The sequence below is a fragment of the Saccopteryx bilineata genome, chromosome 3 (genome assembly GCF_036850765.1).
Source record: "Saccopteryx bilineata isolate mSacBil1 chromosome 3, mSacBil1_pri_phased_curated, whole genome shotgun sequence".
In the NCBI taxonomy this organism is placed as follows: domain Eukaryota; kingdom Metazoa; phylum Chordata; class Mammalia; order Chiroptera; family Emballonuridae; genus Saccopteryx; species Saccopteryx bilineata.
In genome coordinates, this window is record NC_089492.1 from 186,186,534 (window position 1) to 186,199,820 (window position 13,287).

General features: G+C 48.6%; 1 pseudogene; it reads left to right on the forward strand.

Annotated features, from left to right (window-relative positions):
- The first annotated feature begins 2,053 nt into the window (after positions 1-2,053).
- Positions 2,054-2,172, forward strand: LOC136332363 (5S ribosomal RNA; annotated as a pseudogene).
- The last annotated feature ends 11,115 nt before the right edge of the window (positions 2,173-13,287 follow it).

Here is a 13,287-nt window from a genome sequence, read left to right on the forward strand (position 1 = left end):
CTTTCCCAAGCTCTTGTGGCACTCAAGCCATTTCACAGAATCCCCCTTCTCACTTCAACTGTCTCACTGCTGCCATGTTGAAAGAGTTCATCAGCATCAGCTGCAGTCAATCCTTTTATCCGTGCCTTCAGCACTTAATAGGGTGGGAAGAAAATAAAATAAAGGTCAGGTGTGTTGGGAGAACTAGACCTAATGAATGGTTCAACTGGATTTTCTTCTTTCTTTCTTTCTTTCTTTCTTTCTTTCTTTCTTTCTTTCTTTCTTTCTTTCTTTCTTTCTTTTCTTCTTTTCTCTTAGCAAGGGGCAGTGAGGTTAAAACAGGGAACAATATTAAGCTGTTTCTGTACATTCCCTTACTGGGAATCAAACCAGCAACCTCTGCAATTTTGTATGATGTCCTAACCATTCCAGCTATTTGTCCAGCTCTTAATTATTTATTTTTATTGATTTTTTTTATAGAAAGAGAAAGGGAGAGAGAAGGGAGGGGTAAGCAAACTTTGTTGTGCCACTTAATCATTCATTAATTGGTTGCTTCCCCTTTATTGCCCTGACAGGAGATCAAACTGGTAAACTTCAAATTTCAGAACAATGCTTTAACCCACAGAGATGTGGGAAAAACTGATGCATTCGGCTTGCTCCCTGGTTTCCTGGCTGCAAGCACTTTGCACAATTATTGCACTAGCATGTGGGAAAAAAGCCACGTGTGTGTCTATAAAAAGGTATGGGTGCCTTCTCTCAGGGCTGATTCGGCTAGATTGCTTTCCTACCACTGTGAGGTTTGGTTTCCTGATTCCCCCAGCTGCCACCAATAGGAGCAGTTTTCCTGATCCCTTCCCCTCCACTGAAAAAAGCAGGATTTTCTTTGGTTATTTTCTCTCTTGTCTCTGTAGGCCTCCAATAAATGGGTATGGCTTGACACTTTTTGAGTCCACAGTTTCTCTACCATCTGCCTGGATTCAGTATAAACCTGCTTGGCTTCAACCAATAGACTCACATTTGGCAAAGTGGGCAAGATTTGGATCAGATCAGTATGGAGTGAAGGGTGGGGTAGAGGAGTTGTCTTTGTTCTGTAGCATATGGATCTCCATGGCTGTATTTTTGGGTGTCATCGGCTGGGTGCTTTTTATAGCCCTGGACAAAGAAAATGAGAGCTCTGTGTAAGAGGCTGCCTGAGGTCAAAAGCTCCAGTATGAGCTGCAGACTGAATGCCAACAACAGCATGAGCTAGAACAGTCACTGGAGAAAGAGTTTCAGATTCAAAAACTGCTAGTCAGGCTAGAGGCTGAGAACCAGTGATGGCTTGAACTGGAATGAATGCTGGAGATGGGGGTTGACCTCTCTCAAGAGCTGCAGTGTGAAATGCAGGCTGAGCACCAAAGGTGCCTGGAACTGGAACTGGGCTGTCGCCTATGATCACACATGCTGAGCTGCCTCACTGCTCCTCCATGCCACCAAGCACACCAGCTGCCCAAGAGCAGGGTCTTACCACTCCCCTTAATCACTGGGCACTGGGTGTGCAACTAACTTCAGACTCCTCTGCAAACTGGTCTTGCAGCGTGACCTTGGCTGCCTAGCTGGGAGAAGCAGATCTCCCGCATTCCAGAGAGCACGCCTTCAACTGGGGTCGAGGTGTCTCTTCCACCCCCACACAGAGTTGGGGGCTCACATAGCCGCCACTTGGGCCACTGGTTACCTGGCAAGCGGAGGAGGCCTGGGAACACATCCCTGCACAGCTGCCCAGGCAGCTGACACTGGTCCTTGTCCTTCCATCCCCAGCCTTCCCCCGACCACACCTCTGCAAGTTGCTGTGACACTGAGACCCCTGACCCTTGCTCCAGTTCCCACCATCTGGGTGGGTGGGCACACCTTCGTCCCCCAGGAATAATGACAGGACACTGAGGAGGTTCTCTTGGCAGCCCACAGGAAATGGTAGCAGAGCTTGTGGTAGTGCCTAACATGGGGCCTGGCATGCCCAGGCACCTAGGGCGCAAAGCAGTACAGACACCTGGAGGTCAGGCATTTCTTCTTGGGCCACTGGAGGTGGCTGTCAGGCATCTATGGCCATACCACCCTGAACACGCCTGATCTTCTCTGATCTCAAAAGCTAAGCAGGGTCAGGCCTGGTTAGTACCTGGATGGGAGACCGCCTGGGAATACCGGGTGCTGTAGGCTTTTGCCTCCCCTCACCCCCTTTTTTCCTGTTGCCTTGGCCACTGGGTCACATACCCTACACATGCCCAAGGCACAGCACTTCGAGGTGGCCTTGGCCACTTTGCGAAACCTGGCAGTTCACTCAGGTGTTTGCTGGTCGCCCATGAGCACCGGGCCTGAGCTGTTTCCTCCCGTCCTCTGCCCCATCATGTACATTAGCTGCCCAGGAGTCGGGTCCTGCCATTCCCATCTATCCCTGGGTGCCTGGTGTGTAGCTAACTCCAGGTTCCTCTTCAAACTGGTCTGGTCCCTGATGCGGCGACCTCAGCTGTCCAAGGGAAGCTGAGGCAGGGGAAGAAACCCGTGCCATGCAGAGCTTGTGCTACTGTGAACGACACAGGGGGCCCAGACATGCCCACTCACATGATGTACAGAGCGCTGAGGAGACCTGGAGGCCAGGTGTTTCTTCTTAGGCCACCAGGAGGCTGCCGTCAGTGGTCTGTGTCATATCACCTTGAACTCGCCTGATTTCACGTGACCTTGTGAGGGTACGCAGGGGCAGGCCCCATTAGTACCTGAACAGGAGAACCGCCTTATAATACAGGGGCGTTTCAGGCTTTCACCTCCACCCATCTTTTCTTTCTTTTTAGGTTTTTGTGTTTTTGTTTTGTTTTGTTTTTTCTTTTTGCTTTGGTCATAGGGTCGCGTGTACCCACACATGCTGGGGGCAGCAGGAGAGAGCCACTGCATCCGAATGCATCCAGCCTACTTGCAGCTGAGAGCCAAGGAAGGGCCCTCCTCTGCCTTGAGTGCCAGCTCGCTCACTGAAACAACTGAAAGGCTGTTTGTGGCATTGACCCCAGAAGCAGGGTAAGCATGGACACAGTGGATAGTGTCAGACTGGGATAACAAAGGACCCAGGTTCAAAGCCCCAAGAGATCTCCAGGCTGAAAACAGGCTTGGAGTCATTTTGTCTCTATCAGTGCACAATGTCACACCTGGCCCAAACTTGATCTATGTCTTTGTGTTTTTCTTCATCTTCCTTTGCGCCACTCAGGTCTTCAATTCCCCACGCAGGTAGAGGCAGGTACAGCATGTTGAGGTGGCTCTGGCCACTGCCCCAGCCTGATTTTCCACCCCTACCTGGGGCTGTCGCTTACAAGCGCAGGTGCTGAGATGCCCCCACCTCTCCTCCATGCCAAGAACACACCAGCTTCCCAGGACCTGGGTCCTGCCACTCCCCTGTATCACTGGGCACCAGGTATGCAACTAACTCCAGGCATCTCCACAAACTGGTCCTTGCTGCGTTCCCTTGGCCACCCAGCAAGAAGAGGAGGATCTCCCACCTTCCAGAGAGGAGGCCTTCACCTGGGGCCAGGCATCTCTTCTGCCTCCATGTAGAGTTGGGGGCTCACAGCGCTGCCACTTATGCAAATGGAGGAGTCCTGGGAACACACTTCTGCACTGCTGCCCAGGCACCTGACACTGGCCCTAGCAACAGGGATGAAACAGATGGCACAGGGAGCTTGTGGGAGTGCCTAACAGGGGTCCTGGCATGTTCAGGCATTAACAGTGTGGGTTGAGGGCAGAATGTTGAGGAGCCTCCTGGCCAGGCTTTTCTCATCAGGTTGAGTGGGTAATTGGTGGCTTAAGTGTTGTCTTTTTCTGCATCTCCCTCTTTCTATCTCTTTCTTTGCCTTTCCTTTCTAAACTGAATAAAAAATGAAAAAAAAAATCTAAAATCAAAAATAAGAAGTTTCTTTTTATTTTTACTTTTTAATTCTAGGCCTTTAATATAGCTTCTGCTGTGTAATCCCTCATGAATTTTTTTTAATTTTTATTAATGTTTAATTTATTCTATTTACATGGATTCAAGTTTCCCACTGAACATAACTCTCTCATCCCACACCCCTGTGTCCCTTTTTATACCTCCTTTGCCCCCCTTCCCTCTAGGACTTGCTGTCCTGCTATGTATATCTGTGTTATGTATATATAGTTTCACCAATCTTCCTACCCTCTCTGATTCCATCTCTTCATCCCTTTCTCTCTGACTGCTGTCCCTCTGGTCCCTGTGACTCTGCCTCTGCCTCTATTCATTCCTCAGTTCACTTTGTCCATTAGATTTCACATATATGTGAGATTATATAATATTTTTCTTTTTTTGCTTGGCTTATTTCACATAGCAGAATAATCTCCAGGTCGATCTATGCTGTCACAAAAGGTAAGATTTCCTTTTTTCTCACTGCCACATCTGGGTCAGATGTGAGGAGATTTTCATTAGCATACCACTCCAGCAAAGGATTTTAGGTCCTGAACTAATGCATTCTGCAGCTGACCCCTGAATGTGCCAGCCCTGGGCCTCCCAAGCAGGAACCTAGCACAGACCAGTGGGAGACACTGCCCGTAACTGGCCCCCTTTCAACTTGGGACCTTCATCAATTTCTGACCTCATGATTCTTTTTGCTGCAGAGTTTGAAAATAATCTTTTAGAACCTTCCCTCCCCTGCCAGGTTTTGTGAAACTTTTTCAGAATCGCCTAACATTTTAGAAGTTTTTAGCCCTGGCCAGTTTGCTCAGTGGTAGAGCATCGGCCTGGCGTGCTGGAGTCCCAGGTTTGATTCCCGGCCAGGGCACACAGGAGAAGCACCCATTTGCTTCTCCACCCCTCCCCCTTTCCTTCCTCTCTGTCTCTCTCTTCCCCTCCCGCAGCCAAGGCTCCACTGGAGCAAAGTTTGCCCCCGCGCTGAGGATGGCTCTGTGGCCTCTGTCTCAGGCGCTAGAATGGCTCTGATTGCGGCAGAGCGACGCCCCAAGATGGGCAGAGCATCGTCCCCTGGTGGGCATGCCGGGTGGATCCCGGTCGGGCACATGCGGGAGTCTATGTCTGACTGCCTCCCCGTTTCCAGCTTCGGGAAAATACAAAAAAAAAAAAAAAAAAATTAAAAAAAAAAGAAGTTTTTAGTATTTTGTTTCTTAGCAAATATTTTAAAATTTAAAAAAATCTTGGTCAATGTGTTAATTATGGAGTCAAAGAAGTTATTGGTTTTTTTTTCAAGAATCTTAAATTAAAACTATAATTTTTTTCCAGGCTTACTAATGTGCAGATCTTCATTGCTTTTTAGTTTTTCACAGTTTGGTGGGAGCACTGATTCTTAGCCTATCTACCTGCTGATGGAGAGTGTCTCTGTCCATTATGGCTTAAAGCCTAACCTGTGGTTCTCTAGAGAGAGCCCTGTCTCTGAATTCTTCTGGCCTATGTGCAGCTGGGAGCAGAGGAAAGGCCCTGCTCATCCTTGAGTGACCTGGCAGGGCAAGGTCACTTAAACAACTTGAAGGCTGTTCATGGTATTGACACCAAAAGCAGGGCAACAGGCACACAGTGCTACCACAGACTAAATATGTCCTCATATGCTTGTCGGACAGAGTGTTTCATAGTTATCAGCTCTACTCCCCTAGCACAATAGCCTGTTGTTTAAGCATATAAAATCAATGAGTTTTCCAGGCTTGGTGTCATTGTGTCCCCATCAGAGCACAATGTCCCACCTTGACCAAACTCTATCTATGTCTTTGTGTTTTTCTTTTATCCTCCATTGCCCCCACTCAGGTCTTCACTTCCCTGTGCTGGTTGTGGCAGTGTTCTGTATACCCACCCCCCCCCCATGTTTTCATAGCTTAGTTGAGCCCTGTAACTTCATGCTCATCATATACACCATGATGAAGCACCATGATTGTGCATTCATGTTTAACAATGAGGCCACCTACCACATATGTCAATATCAGAGCCCTGAGCAGATAAATTTCTGCAGAGGGCTGCTGTCCAGTTGAACCTGAATCACAAGCCTCGAGGTTTCCACTGTAACTCCAGTGGGAGCAGGTCCAGGTTTTCTGGGTCTCTTAAATCAGGGAAGCCACTGCTTGGTTGCCTTCCTTTACTGAGCCCAGAAGTAGAATGTTTCCCCACCAGAGCCCTGGTAGGTGACAAAAACCACCTACCACCTTCACCTTCTCCCTGCATGGTTTTTCTGGATTTGGCAGAAAAGACAGAGGACCACAGCACTGTGGTTGTTCAGGGAGGGGGCTAGGTGAGCTGGTGTACTGACTCCTTTCTGGTGGTTTATAAAACATGACTCAGTGGCTTCTACAACAGCAATTAGTGTTACATGTGAAACAAAAAGCATTATTAATGGCCAGGAGAAATGTCTTTCTGCTGAGTGATGCTGAAGGAGGTGGTTTTATGTTAAGGTCTGGAGCTCTTTCTCTGTGTCATTGGCTTCCTTGGTCTCAGTCTTGCCTTTAAATGATGCTTTAGAAAGTGTTTTGGTAGCTTAATGGAAAACCTCAGAGAGGTGACAAGGGTCTGTGCCTCCCTGATCAGCAAGCCTGTGGAGAGAAAAGAAAATGAAGGTGGCACAATCATGGTGCCAGGGCCTTAAGCTCCTTGGCATGTCTTGATCACCAAGTGGCTTGTGCCCATAGGCTCTGCTCCCACTGGCCCTGGAAGACTCTGATGTGGGGCAAACAAAGGCAGCCCAGGCTCTTGCCAAGCTCACCATCACTTCTAAGCCAGAGATGATGTTTCCTGGGAGGAGGGTGTATGTCTTCCTGCTCCAGCTCTGGCCCCTCTTCCACTCATCACTGGGTTCTGATGGCCTCTGATATGGGCTCTGGCTCCTTCTTAGGACCAACAGAAAGTGGCTGGAATAGGGAGGGCAGCCTTCTGTTTGCATTGACTGCCACCTGCTGAGTTAGTGGGGTTGGTGGGGCCTAGGATATGTAGTCTTGACTAGTAGAGTGCATTTCGCAGATCTGTGAAGTAGTCTGGTCTCTTGTCTCTGTTACACCCCAACTGCTCAGTCTTTTAAAACATCGAGATGCTCATAGTTTGAATAAACCTGGCAGGGATCAGTGAGAGGCTTCAATAAGATTTCCTGAGATGTGAGGCCTGGGCAGGGTGTTAAGGTATAGATTATTCCCACTGAAGTACATTACACTTTGAAAAGCACTTTCTGGTCATTGCTCTGAGTCTGTATCATTTAGCTGAGTGGACCATTCCATGAGAACAATTTACTTAACCATAATAGTGCAAGTTATAGAGTCATACGGCCTGTGTTTGAATCCTGGTTTCTCTGGTTACTAGTGTATAACTTCAAGCAAATTACTTAATCTCTCCATACCTCAGTTTTCCCCTCTGTGAAATAGGATGGTTATAGTATCTACCTCATGTAATTGTGATGAGGAGAATTAAATGAGAAAATACATGTAAAAGTACTAGTACAAAGGTGTCTGGCTTCAGACATGTGCCCAATCAATGCACATTAGCAATTACTACTAATTGTGACATTTACTACAAACTCACTCCTCAGCCTTGGTTTTCTCATCCAAGAAAAACTGCTCATGATAGTCACACCTGCACCTTCAGCATTGGGCTGTGTGAAAGCTAAGTCAGCCTAAGAGCTGGGTCAGGGGAAGTGCTCAAATTGTAGGTGTTAGCATCACCATCACCAGCAGCATTGTCTCCTAAATTCTAGTTCAGACCATTTTCCATGGTTTTATGTTGTCTTCTAGGCCTGGTTAGAAGTCTGAAAACCACTGGAGCTCACACCTAGTGCAAGAGGGTGTTTGGAAAATTCTCAGTCCAGGGCTGGCTTGAATGAGAACATGGTGGTGGAGGCTCTGATGGTGCCAACACTGCCATCCTTGGTTCTGCAGGCAGGAGATTCTAAAAAAGAAGGCTGTGCCCTAGATTGAGGTCTACATGTTCAAGGACCATGAGCTGATCTGTCACACAGCCACAGAGTGCATATGTAACTTGGCCATGAGCCCCTGGATGGGCTTTTCCCCAGGTGAACTCATGTCCTTCATTATCTGGTCACAGGTATGAGACCAGTCTTTGAAGCCAAGGGCAATGACTGGCTGCAGCTGCTAGTGCTATACAGTGGGGAAGACAATTAGCTGCTGTGCTAGTGGCTGTTGGGGCCTGGCCATGCTCACTTTCTCTGTGCAGCTACACCCCAAGTGGTCAGTCCCTCTACTCTGTGAGGGAGTGGAGGTGGGCCAGGACTCACTCAGCAGTGGTAGTGGTTGGTAGGGGGAGTCCAGGGTGGGTGGGTGTGCCCCTGCCAGGTTCAGCCTGTTTCTCAGTGTTCACGCTATCCTGTTTCCTACAGACCACCCACTGGCTAGAGATCCTGCAGGCTCTGCTTCTGAGCTTCAACTTGGTGCTGTAGCACCGGAACACCATGGTGGTGTTAAACATGATGGAGGCCCCATGAGAAACCTGCTAGCATCCTGATATAAAGCCAGGTATCAGAGGTCCTTGTCCATACTGGCAAGCAGCGAGGTGGGCCCTGTCATGAGGGCAGCTGTGGCTTTTCTGAGGAAATAAGTGGAATTTGGGCTCATAAAAACCAACCAAGATGGCGAATAAGGGGCTGTCTTGTGCACACAGTGTGCATTACAGCACAAGGAACTAGGATATGCAGCTTTGGCCACTAAGTCCTACACCTCCCAGCCCTCTGGCCTCTTCTCCCCAGCTACACTTTGATGTCCTTTGTCTTGAGTCAGGAGCCATGCTCATCACATGCCTGCTCTGCCATTACTGCCTCCAGGCTCACGCAGCAGGACTTTGCCTGTACTACTGTAGACATCTGGGAAAAGAGAAGGCACCTCCTAACTCAGTGGAGAGCTCCAGCTTTGAGAACACGTCCAGGAGCCTCACCAGCAGTAAATATCGTCTGAGCCCGCCAGCAGGACTGCCTCAGAATGTCTAATATAAGTGTGTGGAACTCAAAATTGTGCCCTGTCTGTGGTCTGCAGAAAGGTTGGTCATGGGTCACTCTCTGGAGCAGGATTTGGGCAGGATGATTGCACAGGTAAGTCACATACACAACGAAATCACGTGGATTCCTCACCTCATGCCACTGAGTCACTGCTTAATCCTGTTGGAGGCTTGGGGGTAAGCCTAGAAAGTTAACCAATATACAAATTGGTTTAGACTCCTAGGTGCTAGCCAAGCTCATTGGCTCAATGGGATAAATAACAGGTCCCAAGCCAATGAGAGGTACCACCACAGATGCGCCCACCTCTTCCAGCTTCTTCCCAACAGGCAGCAGTCCTGCAAGTGATGGTGAGTGAGATTGGAGGTGGCAGGTTATTCCTGTTCCAGACCCTCTTCTTTACTTCTGCAGTCAACATACGCTCACCGGATGTACCTTCACATAGCATCCAAGGTTGCAGTAGCACAGCGAAGGACTTGGGACTGGTTCCAAGAAACTTGGACTGGACAGCCAGCCACAGCAGGGGCCCTAGGTACAGAGGTAAGCACCACCCTCCATGGGGAATTGGCCCTAAGGCATTGTGGCAGCCAATGGGCACCTCACACAAGGTGCAGGACTTCCATTCTTTTTCACTGGCTGGTGTCAGCTAGGTCCTGGTCTGGCTGCTACTTCCTGGGAAGCTGCTTCATGCTCCTGCCTTTTCTTCCTCAAGACTGCCCATGGGAACGAGCTGCCAGAGGGGACATAGGGCACAGGGTCAAGGTCAAAGTCAGTGGCCTCCTTGAGTTGGAATTATACACAAAACGGGTTAGGAATATAGCAGTCAAGAAACTTTAATCTCAGGAGAGACCCAGAATTTGACCTCAAAGGCTTAAAAATGCCTGTGAAATTCTGACTAACTTCAGTGCTGTACTGAGAAAGTGCATTGATTGCTGTCTGAGCACTGGACTGCCTCTGTCTCCCCATTGATGTGTGAGCTCCTGGAGGCAGAAAGCCCCCCTCTTTGGCACAGAGTAAAGGATTAATAAATGCCTGTGGAATAAATAAATGACTAGATGGATCCAGTTGAAACTGTGTCCAACTGGACAGGGCACTGAAAACCCAATAAGTGTCCGTGGTCATATTTATCAACTCAAAGTACTGAATGTAGTAAGCTAGTATGGTGTGCCAGCCCTTGAACCCTTTATCTGCATCTATTCTAAACAATTCTACAAGATAGGTACAAACATCCCTTTTCCTACCCCCACCTTTGTAAAACTGAAGAACTGAGCTGAACTCAGAGACTTAATTTAAGTGAATTAGCTGAGGACACAAGGCCTTGTTAGGTGCAGAAACAAATGTGAACTCTGGAGCTGGCTGTACCTGTTACCTTCTCCCCATTGCTCACTGGTGGGAACAGCAGTGTATGCAGTCGGTGGGCCTAGAGTTTAGCTTTCTGCCCCTCTCAGTTCTAAGCTGTATGATTGTGTAGGGTTAGTTTCTCTGGGTTACTTTTTCTGTTAAACGGAGACAATTCCCCATACCAACATTACATGGGATAATATACCTGACGCTGGAAGTTTGGAGTTGAAGGGGCTCAGATTCCAGCCCTACCCTGATGTAGAAGGCACTTAAATCTTTCAGGCCTACATTGTGGGAGACTGAGCTTGCTGAGTCAAAAAGGGGACAGAAAAATTGCCCCACTCTAGACAGCTGAGAGTTCTTCTAAATCTGGTAGGACTTTAGCCAAGACTCCCACTCAGTGAACCTCAGGAATGGATATCTTCTGGCGCTGTGCTTAGGAAGGTGGTGCTTTTCCCATCTTACAGGTAAGGCAGTGGGTGTCTGGCAAGGAACCCTCTGCTAGGATCTCGAGTTTGTCATGTTGCCTAAACAGCAGGGTAGGGGTTAGCAGATTGCGCCCAGGGTCCTGGTTTAGCTTTGGTTTTAGTGGCTTCCTGCAGGAGCTGTGCTCTGGGCTTGGTGTCAGGTCCACAACCCTGAGCAGCAGTGCACATCAGACTCAGAAGGGGAAATCTGCAGCCATGAGCACCAGATGAAGCTACATGGCATTCCTAAGACATGAGCGTCCCCCTCCTTTCCACTCCAGGCTGGCCCCTGGCCACGTGTCCTTGTCTCCTGCTCAGCCAGATCTCATCTCCCACAAGTGCTGGTCGATGCAGATGGCCAGCTAGGCAGGCAGCAAGGTGGATGGCTGCTGGGATGCATGTCCCTCCAAGATGCTGCATTTGATGCTGTGCGCAGCGCAAATATCTGGGCGCAGGCAGAACTGCAGTCCTGGGTGCCATGCTGAGTGCAGCTTGGACAGCCTTACTGGGCCCAGAGAGTGGTGTGGGAGTCTGAGCTGTTGGTGAGAACCAGCCTAGGCTGCTGCCCCTGCTGCCCTGCACCTGTGTCTATGTGAGCCCGTGGCTTCCCCTGAACTGGCCAGGGAGCTGCAGATTCATCTGCTGAAGCTGGATGCAGAGCATGCCTGGCTACTGGATGGATCCAGCCAGGTGTAATTCTGGGGCAGGGGCAGGTGAGTGTGACTGCAGAAGGAAGTAGAGGGAGACCCCTTGATGTGACTAGAGCTGAATAGGGGTTCCCTTGCTCAGGCATGGACATTTGGTCCATGGGACTCTGGAGGCAAGGCTGGAGCAGTGGCTGTTGGAGGTTCTGGAAGGCCTGCTCATGGCTGAGGTGGCTTCAGGTGGCTAACACTTGTGTGTGCGTGTGTGTGTGTGTGTGTGTGTGTGTGTGTGTGTGTGTGATGAGTGACCGGTGCTTCTCCAAAGAAGCTCGGGTCTTGTAGCCTGCAAAAGTTTTTTCCCTTTCATTCAGTTTTGAAGAGGGGCCTAGGCAGGCCTTCTTTCAAGCTCATCCCACATCATGATTCAGCTCAGTCACTCATGACTCCTAGATGCCTCTGAAGTTGAGACCCTCTGCAACCTCCATCACTTGTTCACATTTGGACTGTTCTTATATTGTTACTGATCCAACTACTTCATCCATCTGCCTCCAGCAAGGGCTGTTTTTTAAAAATACCCCATAGGGAAGAGTAAAGGTGTAAGGGGCAGCCTCGCCAAGAAGAATGGTGGGAAAGGCTTTACATTTCTAGGTGGCCATGATGTGTGGCTTACAGTAGATACTTTTGTCTTCAGGGAGGATAAAGGTGGTGAATGTGAGCCTTGGTGGTGCCATGGAAGGACACCTGGGACCAGATGAGAAATTCCACTTTGGATTGTGAGTCCATAGCCTGGCAGATGATCCAGATTCCAGGACTGTTTAGTGGGGCTTGAAGCTGATGGTTTTGTCAAAGGTCTGCATCTGGGCCTCTGACTGCTACTTACATTGCCTGGGGCCCGAGAAACATTTGTATGCCAACACTGATGCCCCCCCCCTTATTTTTATTTAGTGGGAATGGGTTGGAATACTGGCTCCAGAATTACTGGACTGCAGGCAATAGAGCAGATGCTGAAAAGAGCCATGTGGCAAGTCTCACATTTAGGGGCCCCAAAAGAATTTGAGGCCATAAGTTTGGTGTCATGGTTGAAGCCCAGATGTTTCAAGCCAGACTTCCTGAGTTCAGATCATTATTCTGCCCAATGTGACCTTGGGTGGAGCATTTAACTTCTCTGTGCCTCTCGTTTTTTTTTTATAAATAAAGTGGAAACATTGTGTAAAATGAGACTATAGTCATATAACTCTGTGTAGGCTGTTCTGAGAATTGTAAAATTTATATTTGAGGAAAGCTTAAACACTGGCACAAATTAAAATCCTTGATAACATCAGCTACTATTGTTAGTGAAGTTTTTGCATTGGGACTGTTGCTACAACTGACAAAATGTAGTGATATGGAGGCAAGGAGGGTGGGAGCTTCAAGCTGAGGCCTTCCCTAGGACCAGAGGCAGGTGGGGCTGAAAAAAGGGGCAGGGTGCAGGGAATTTGAACAGAGATCATGGGAAGACTTTCAGAGACACATTTCTGAAGTGTGTGCATGTGTGTGGTGGGAGGAGAGTGGGGAGCAATTTAGTAACAGTCTAAAAGTGAAAATAAAGAGGAAGGTCCAGCAAGAGACTTCCTTTAAAGAAAAGTGTGACCTGAGGGCACTTCAGGGACAAGGAAACTTGTTAAGACAAGGATGCTGCTGAGTTGTAAGGGAGGAATTCTCTCTTTAGATGCTAACTTGGGCACAGAAGAACTCAGTTGTCACCAGTGAGCTAGTGCAGTGTAAGGGAGTTTGGAGAGATTCAAGGTGGTTAGGAGGTGGATGGAGGATTACAGCCTCTTTAATGGGCACTGCTGGAAAAACAGCTGTGTTAGGCTTGTGTGCTGGTTTCCTGGCTGCAAGGACTTTGCATGATTAGTCCTTTGTTTA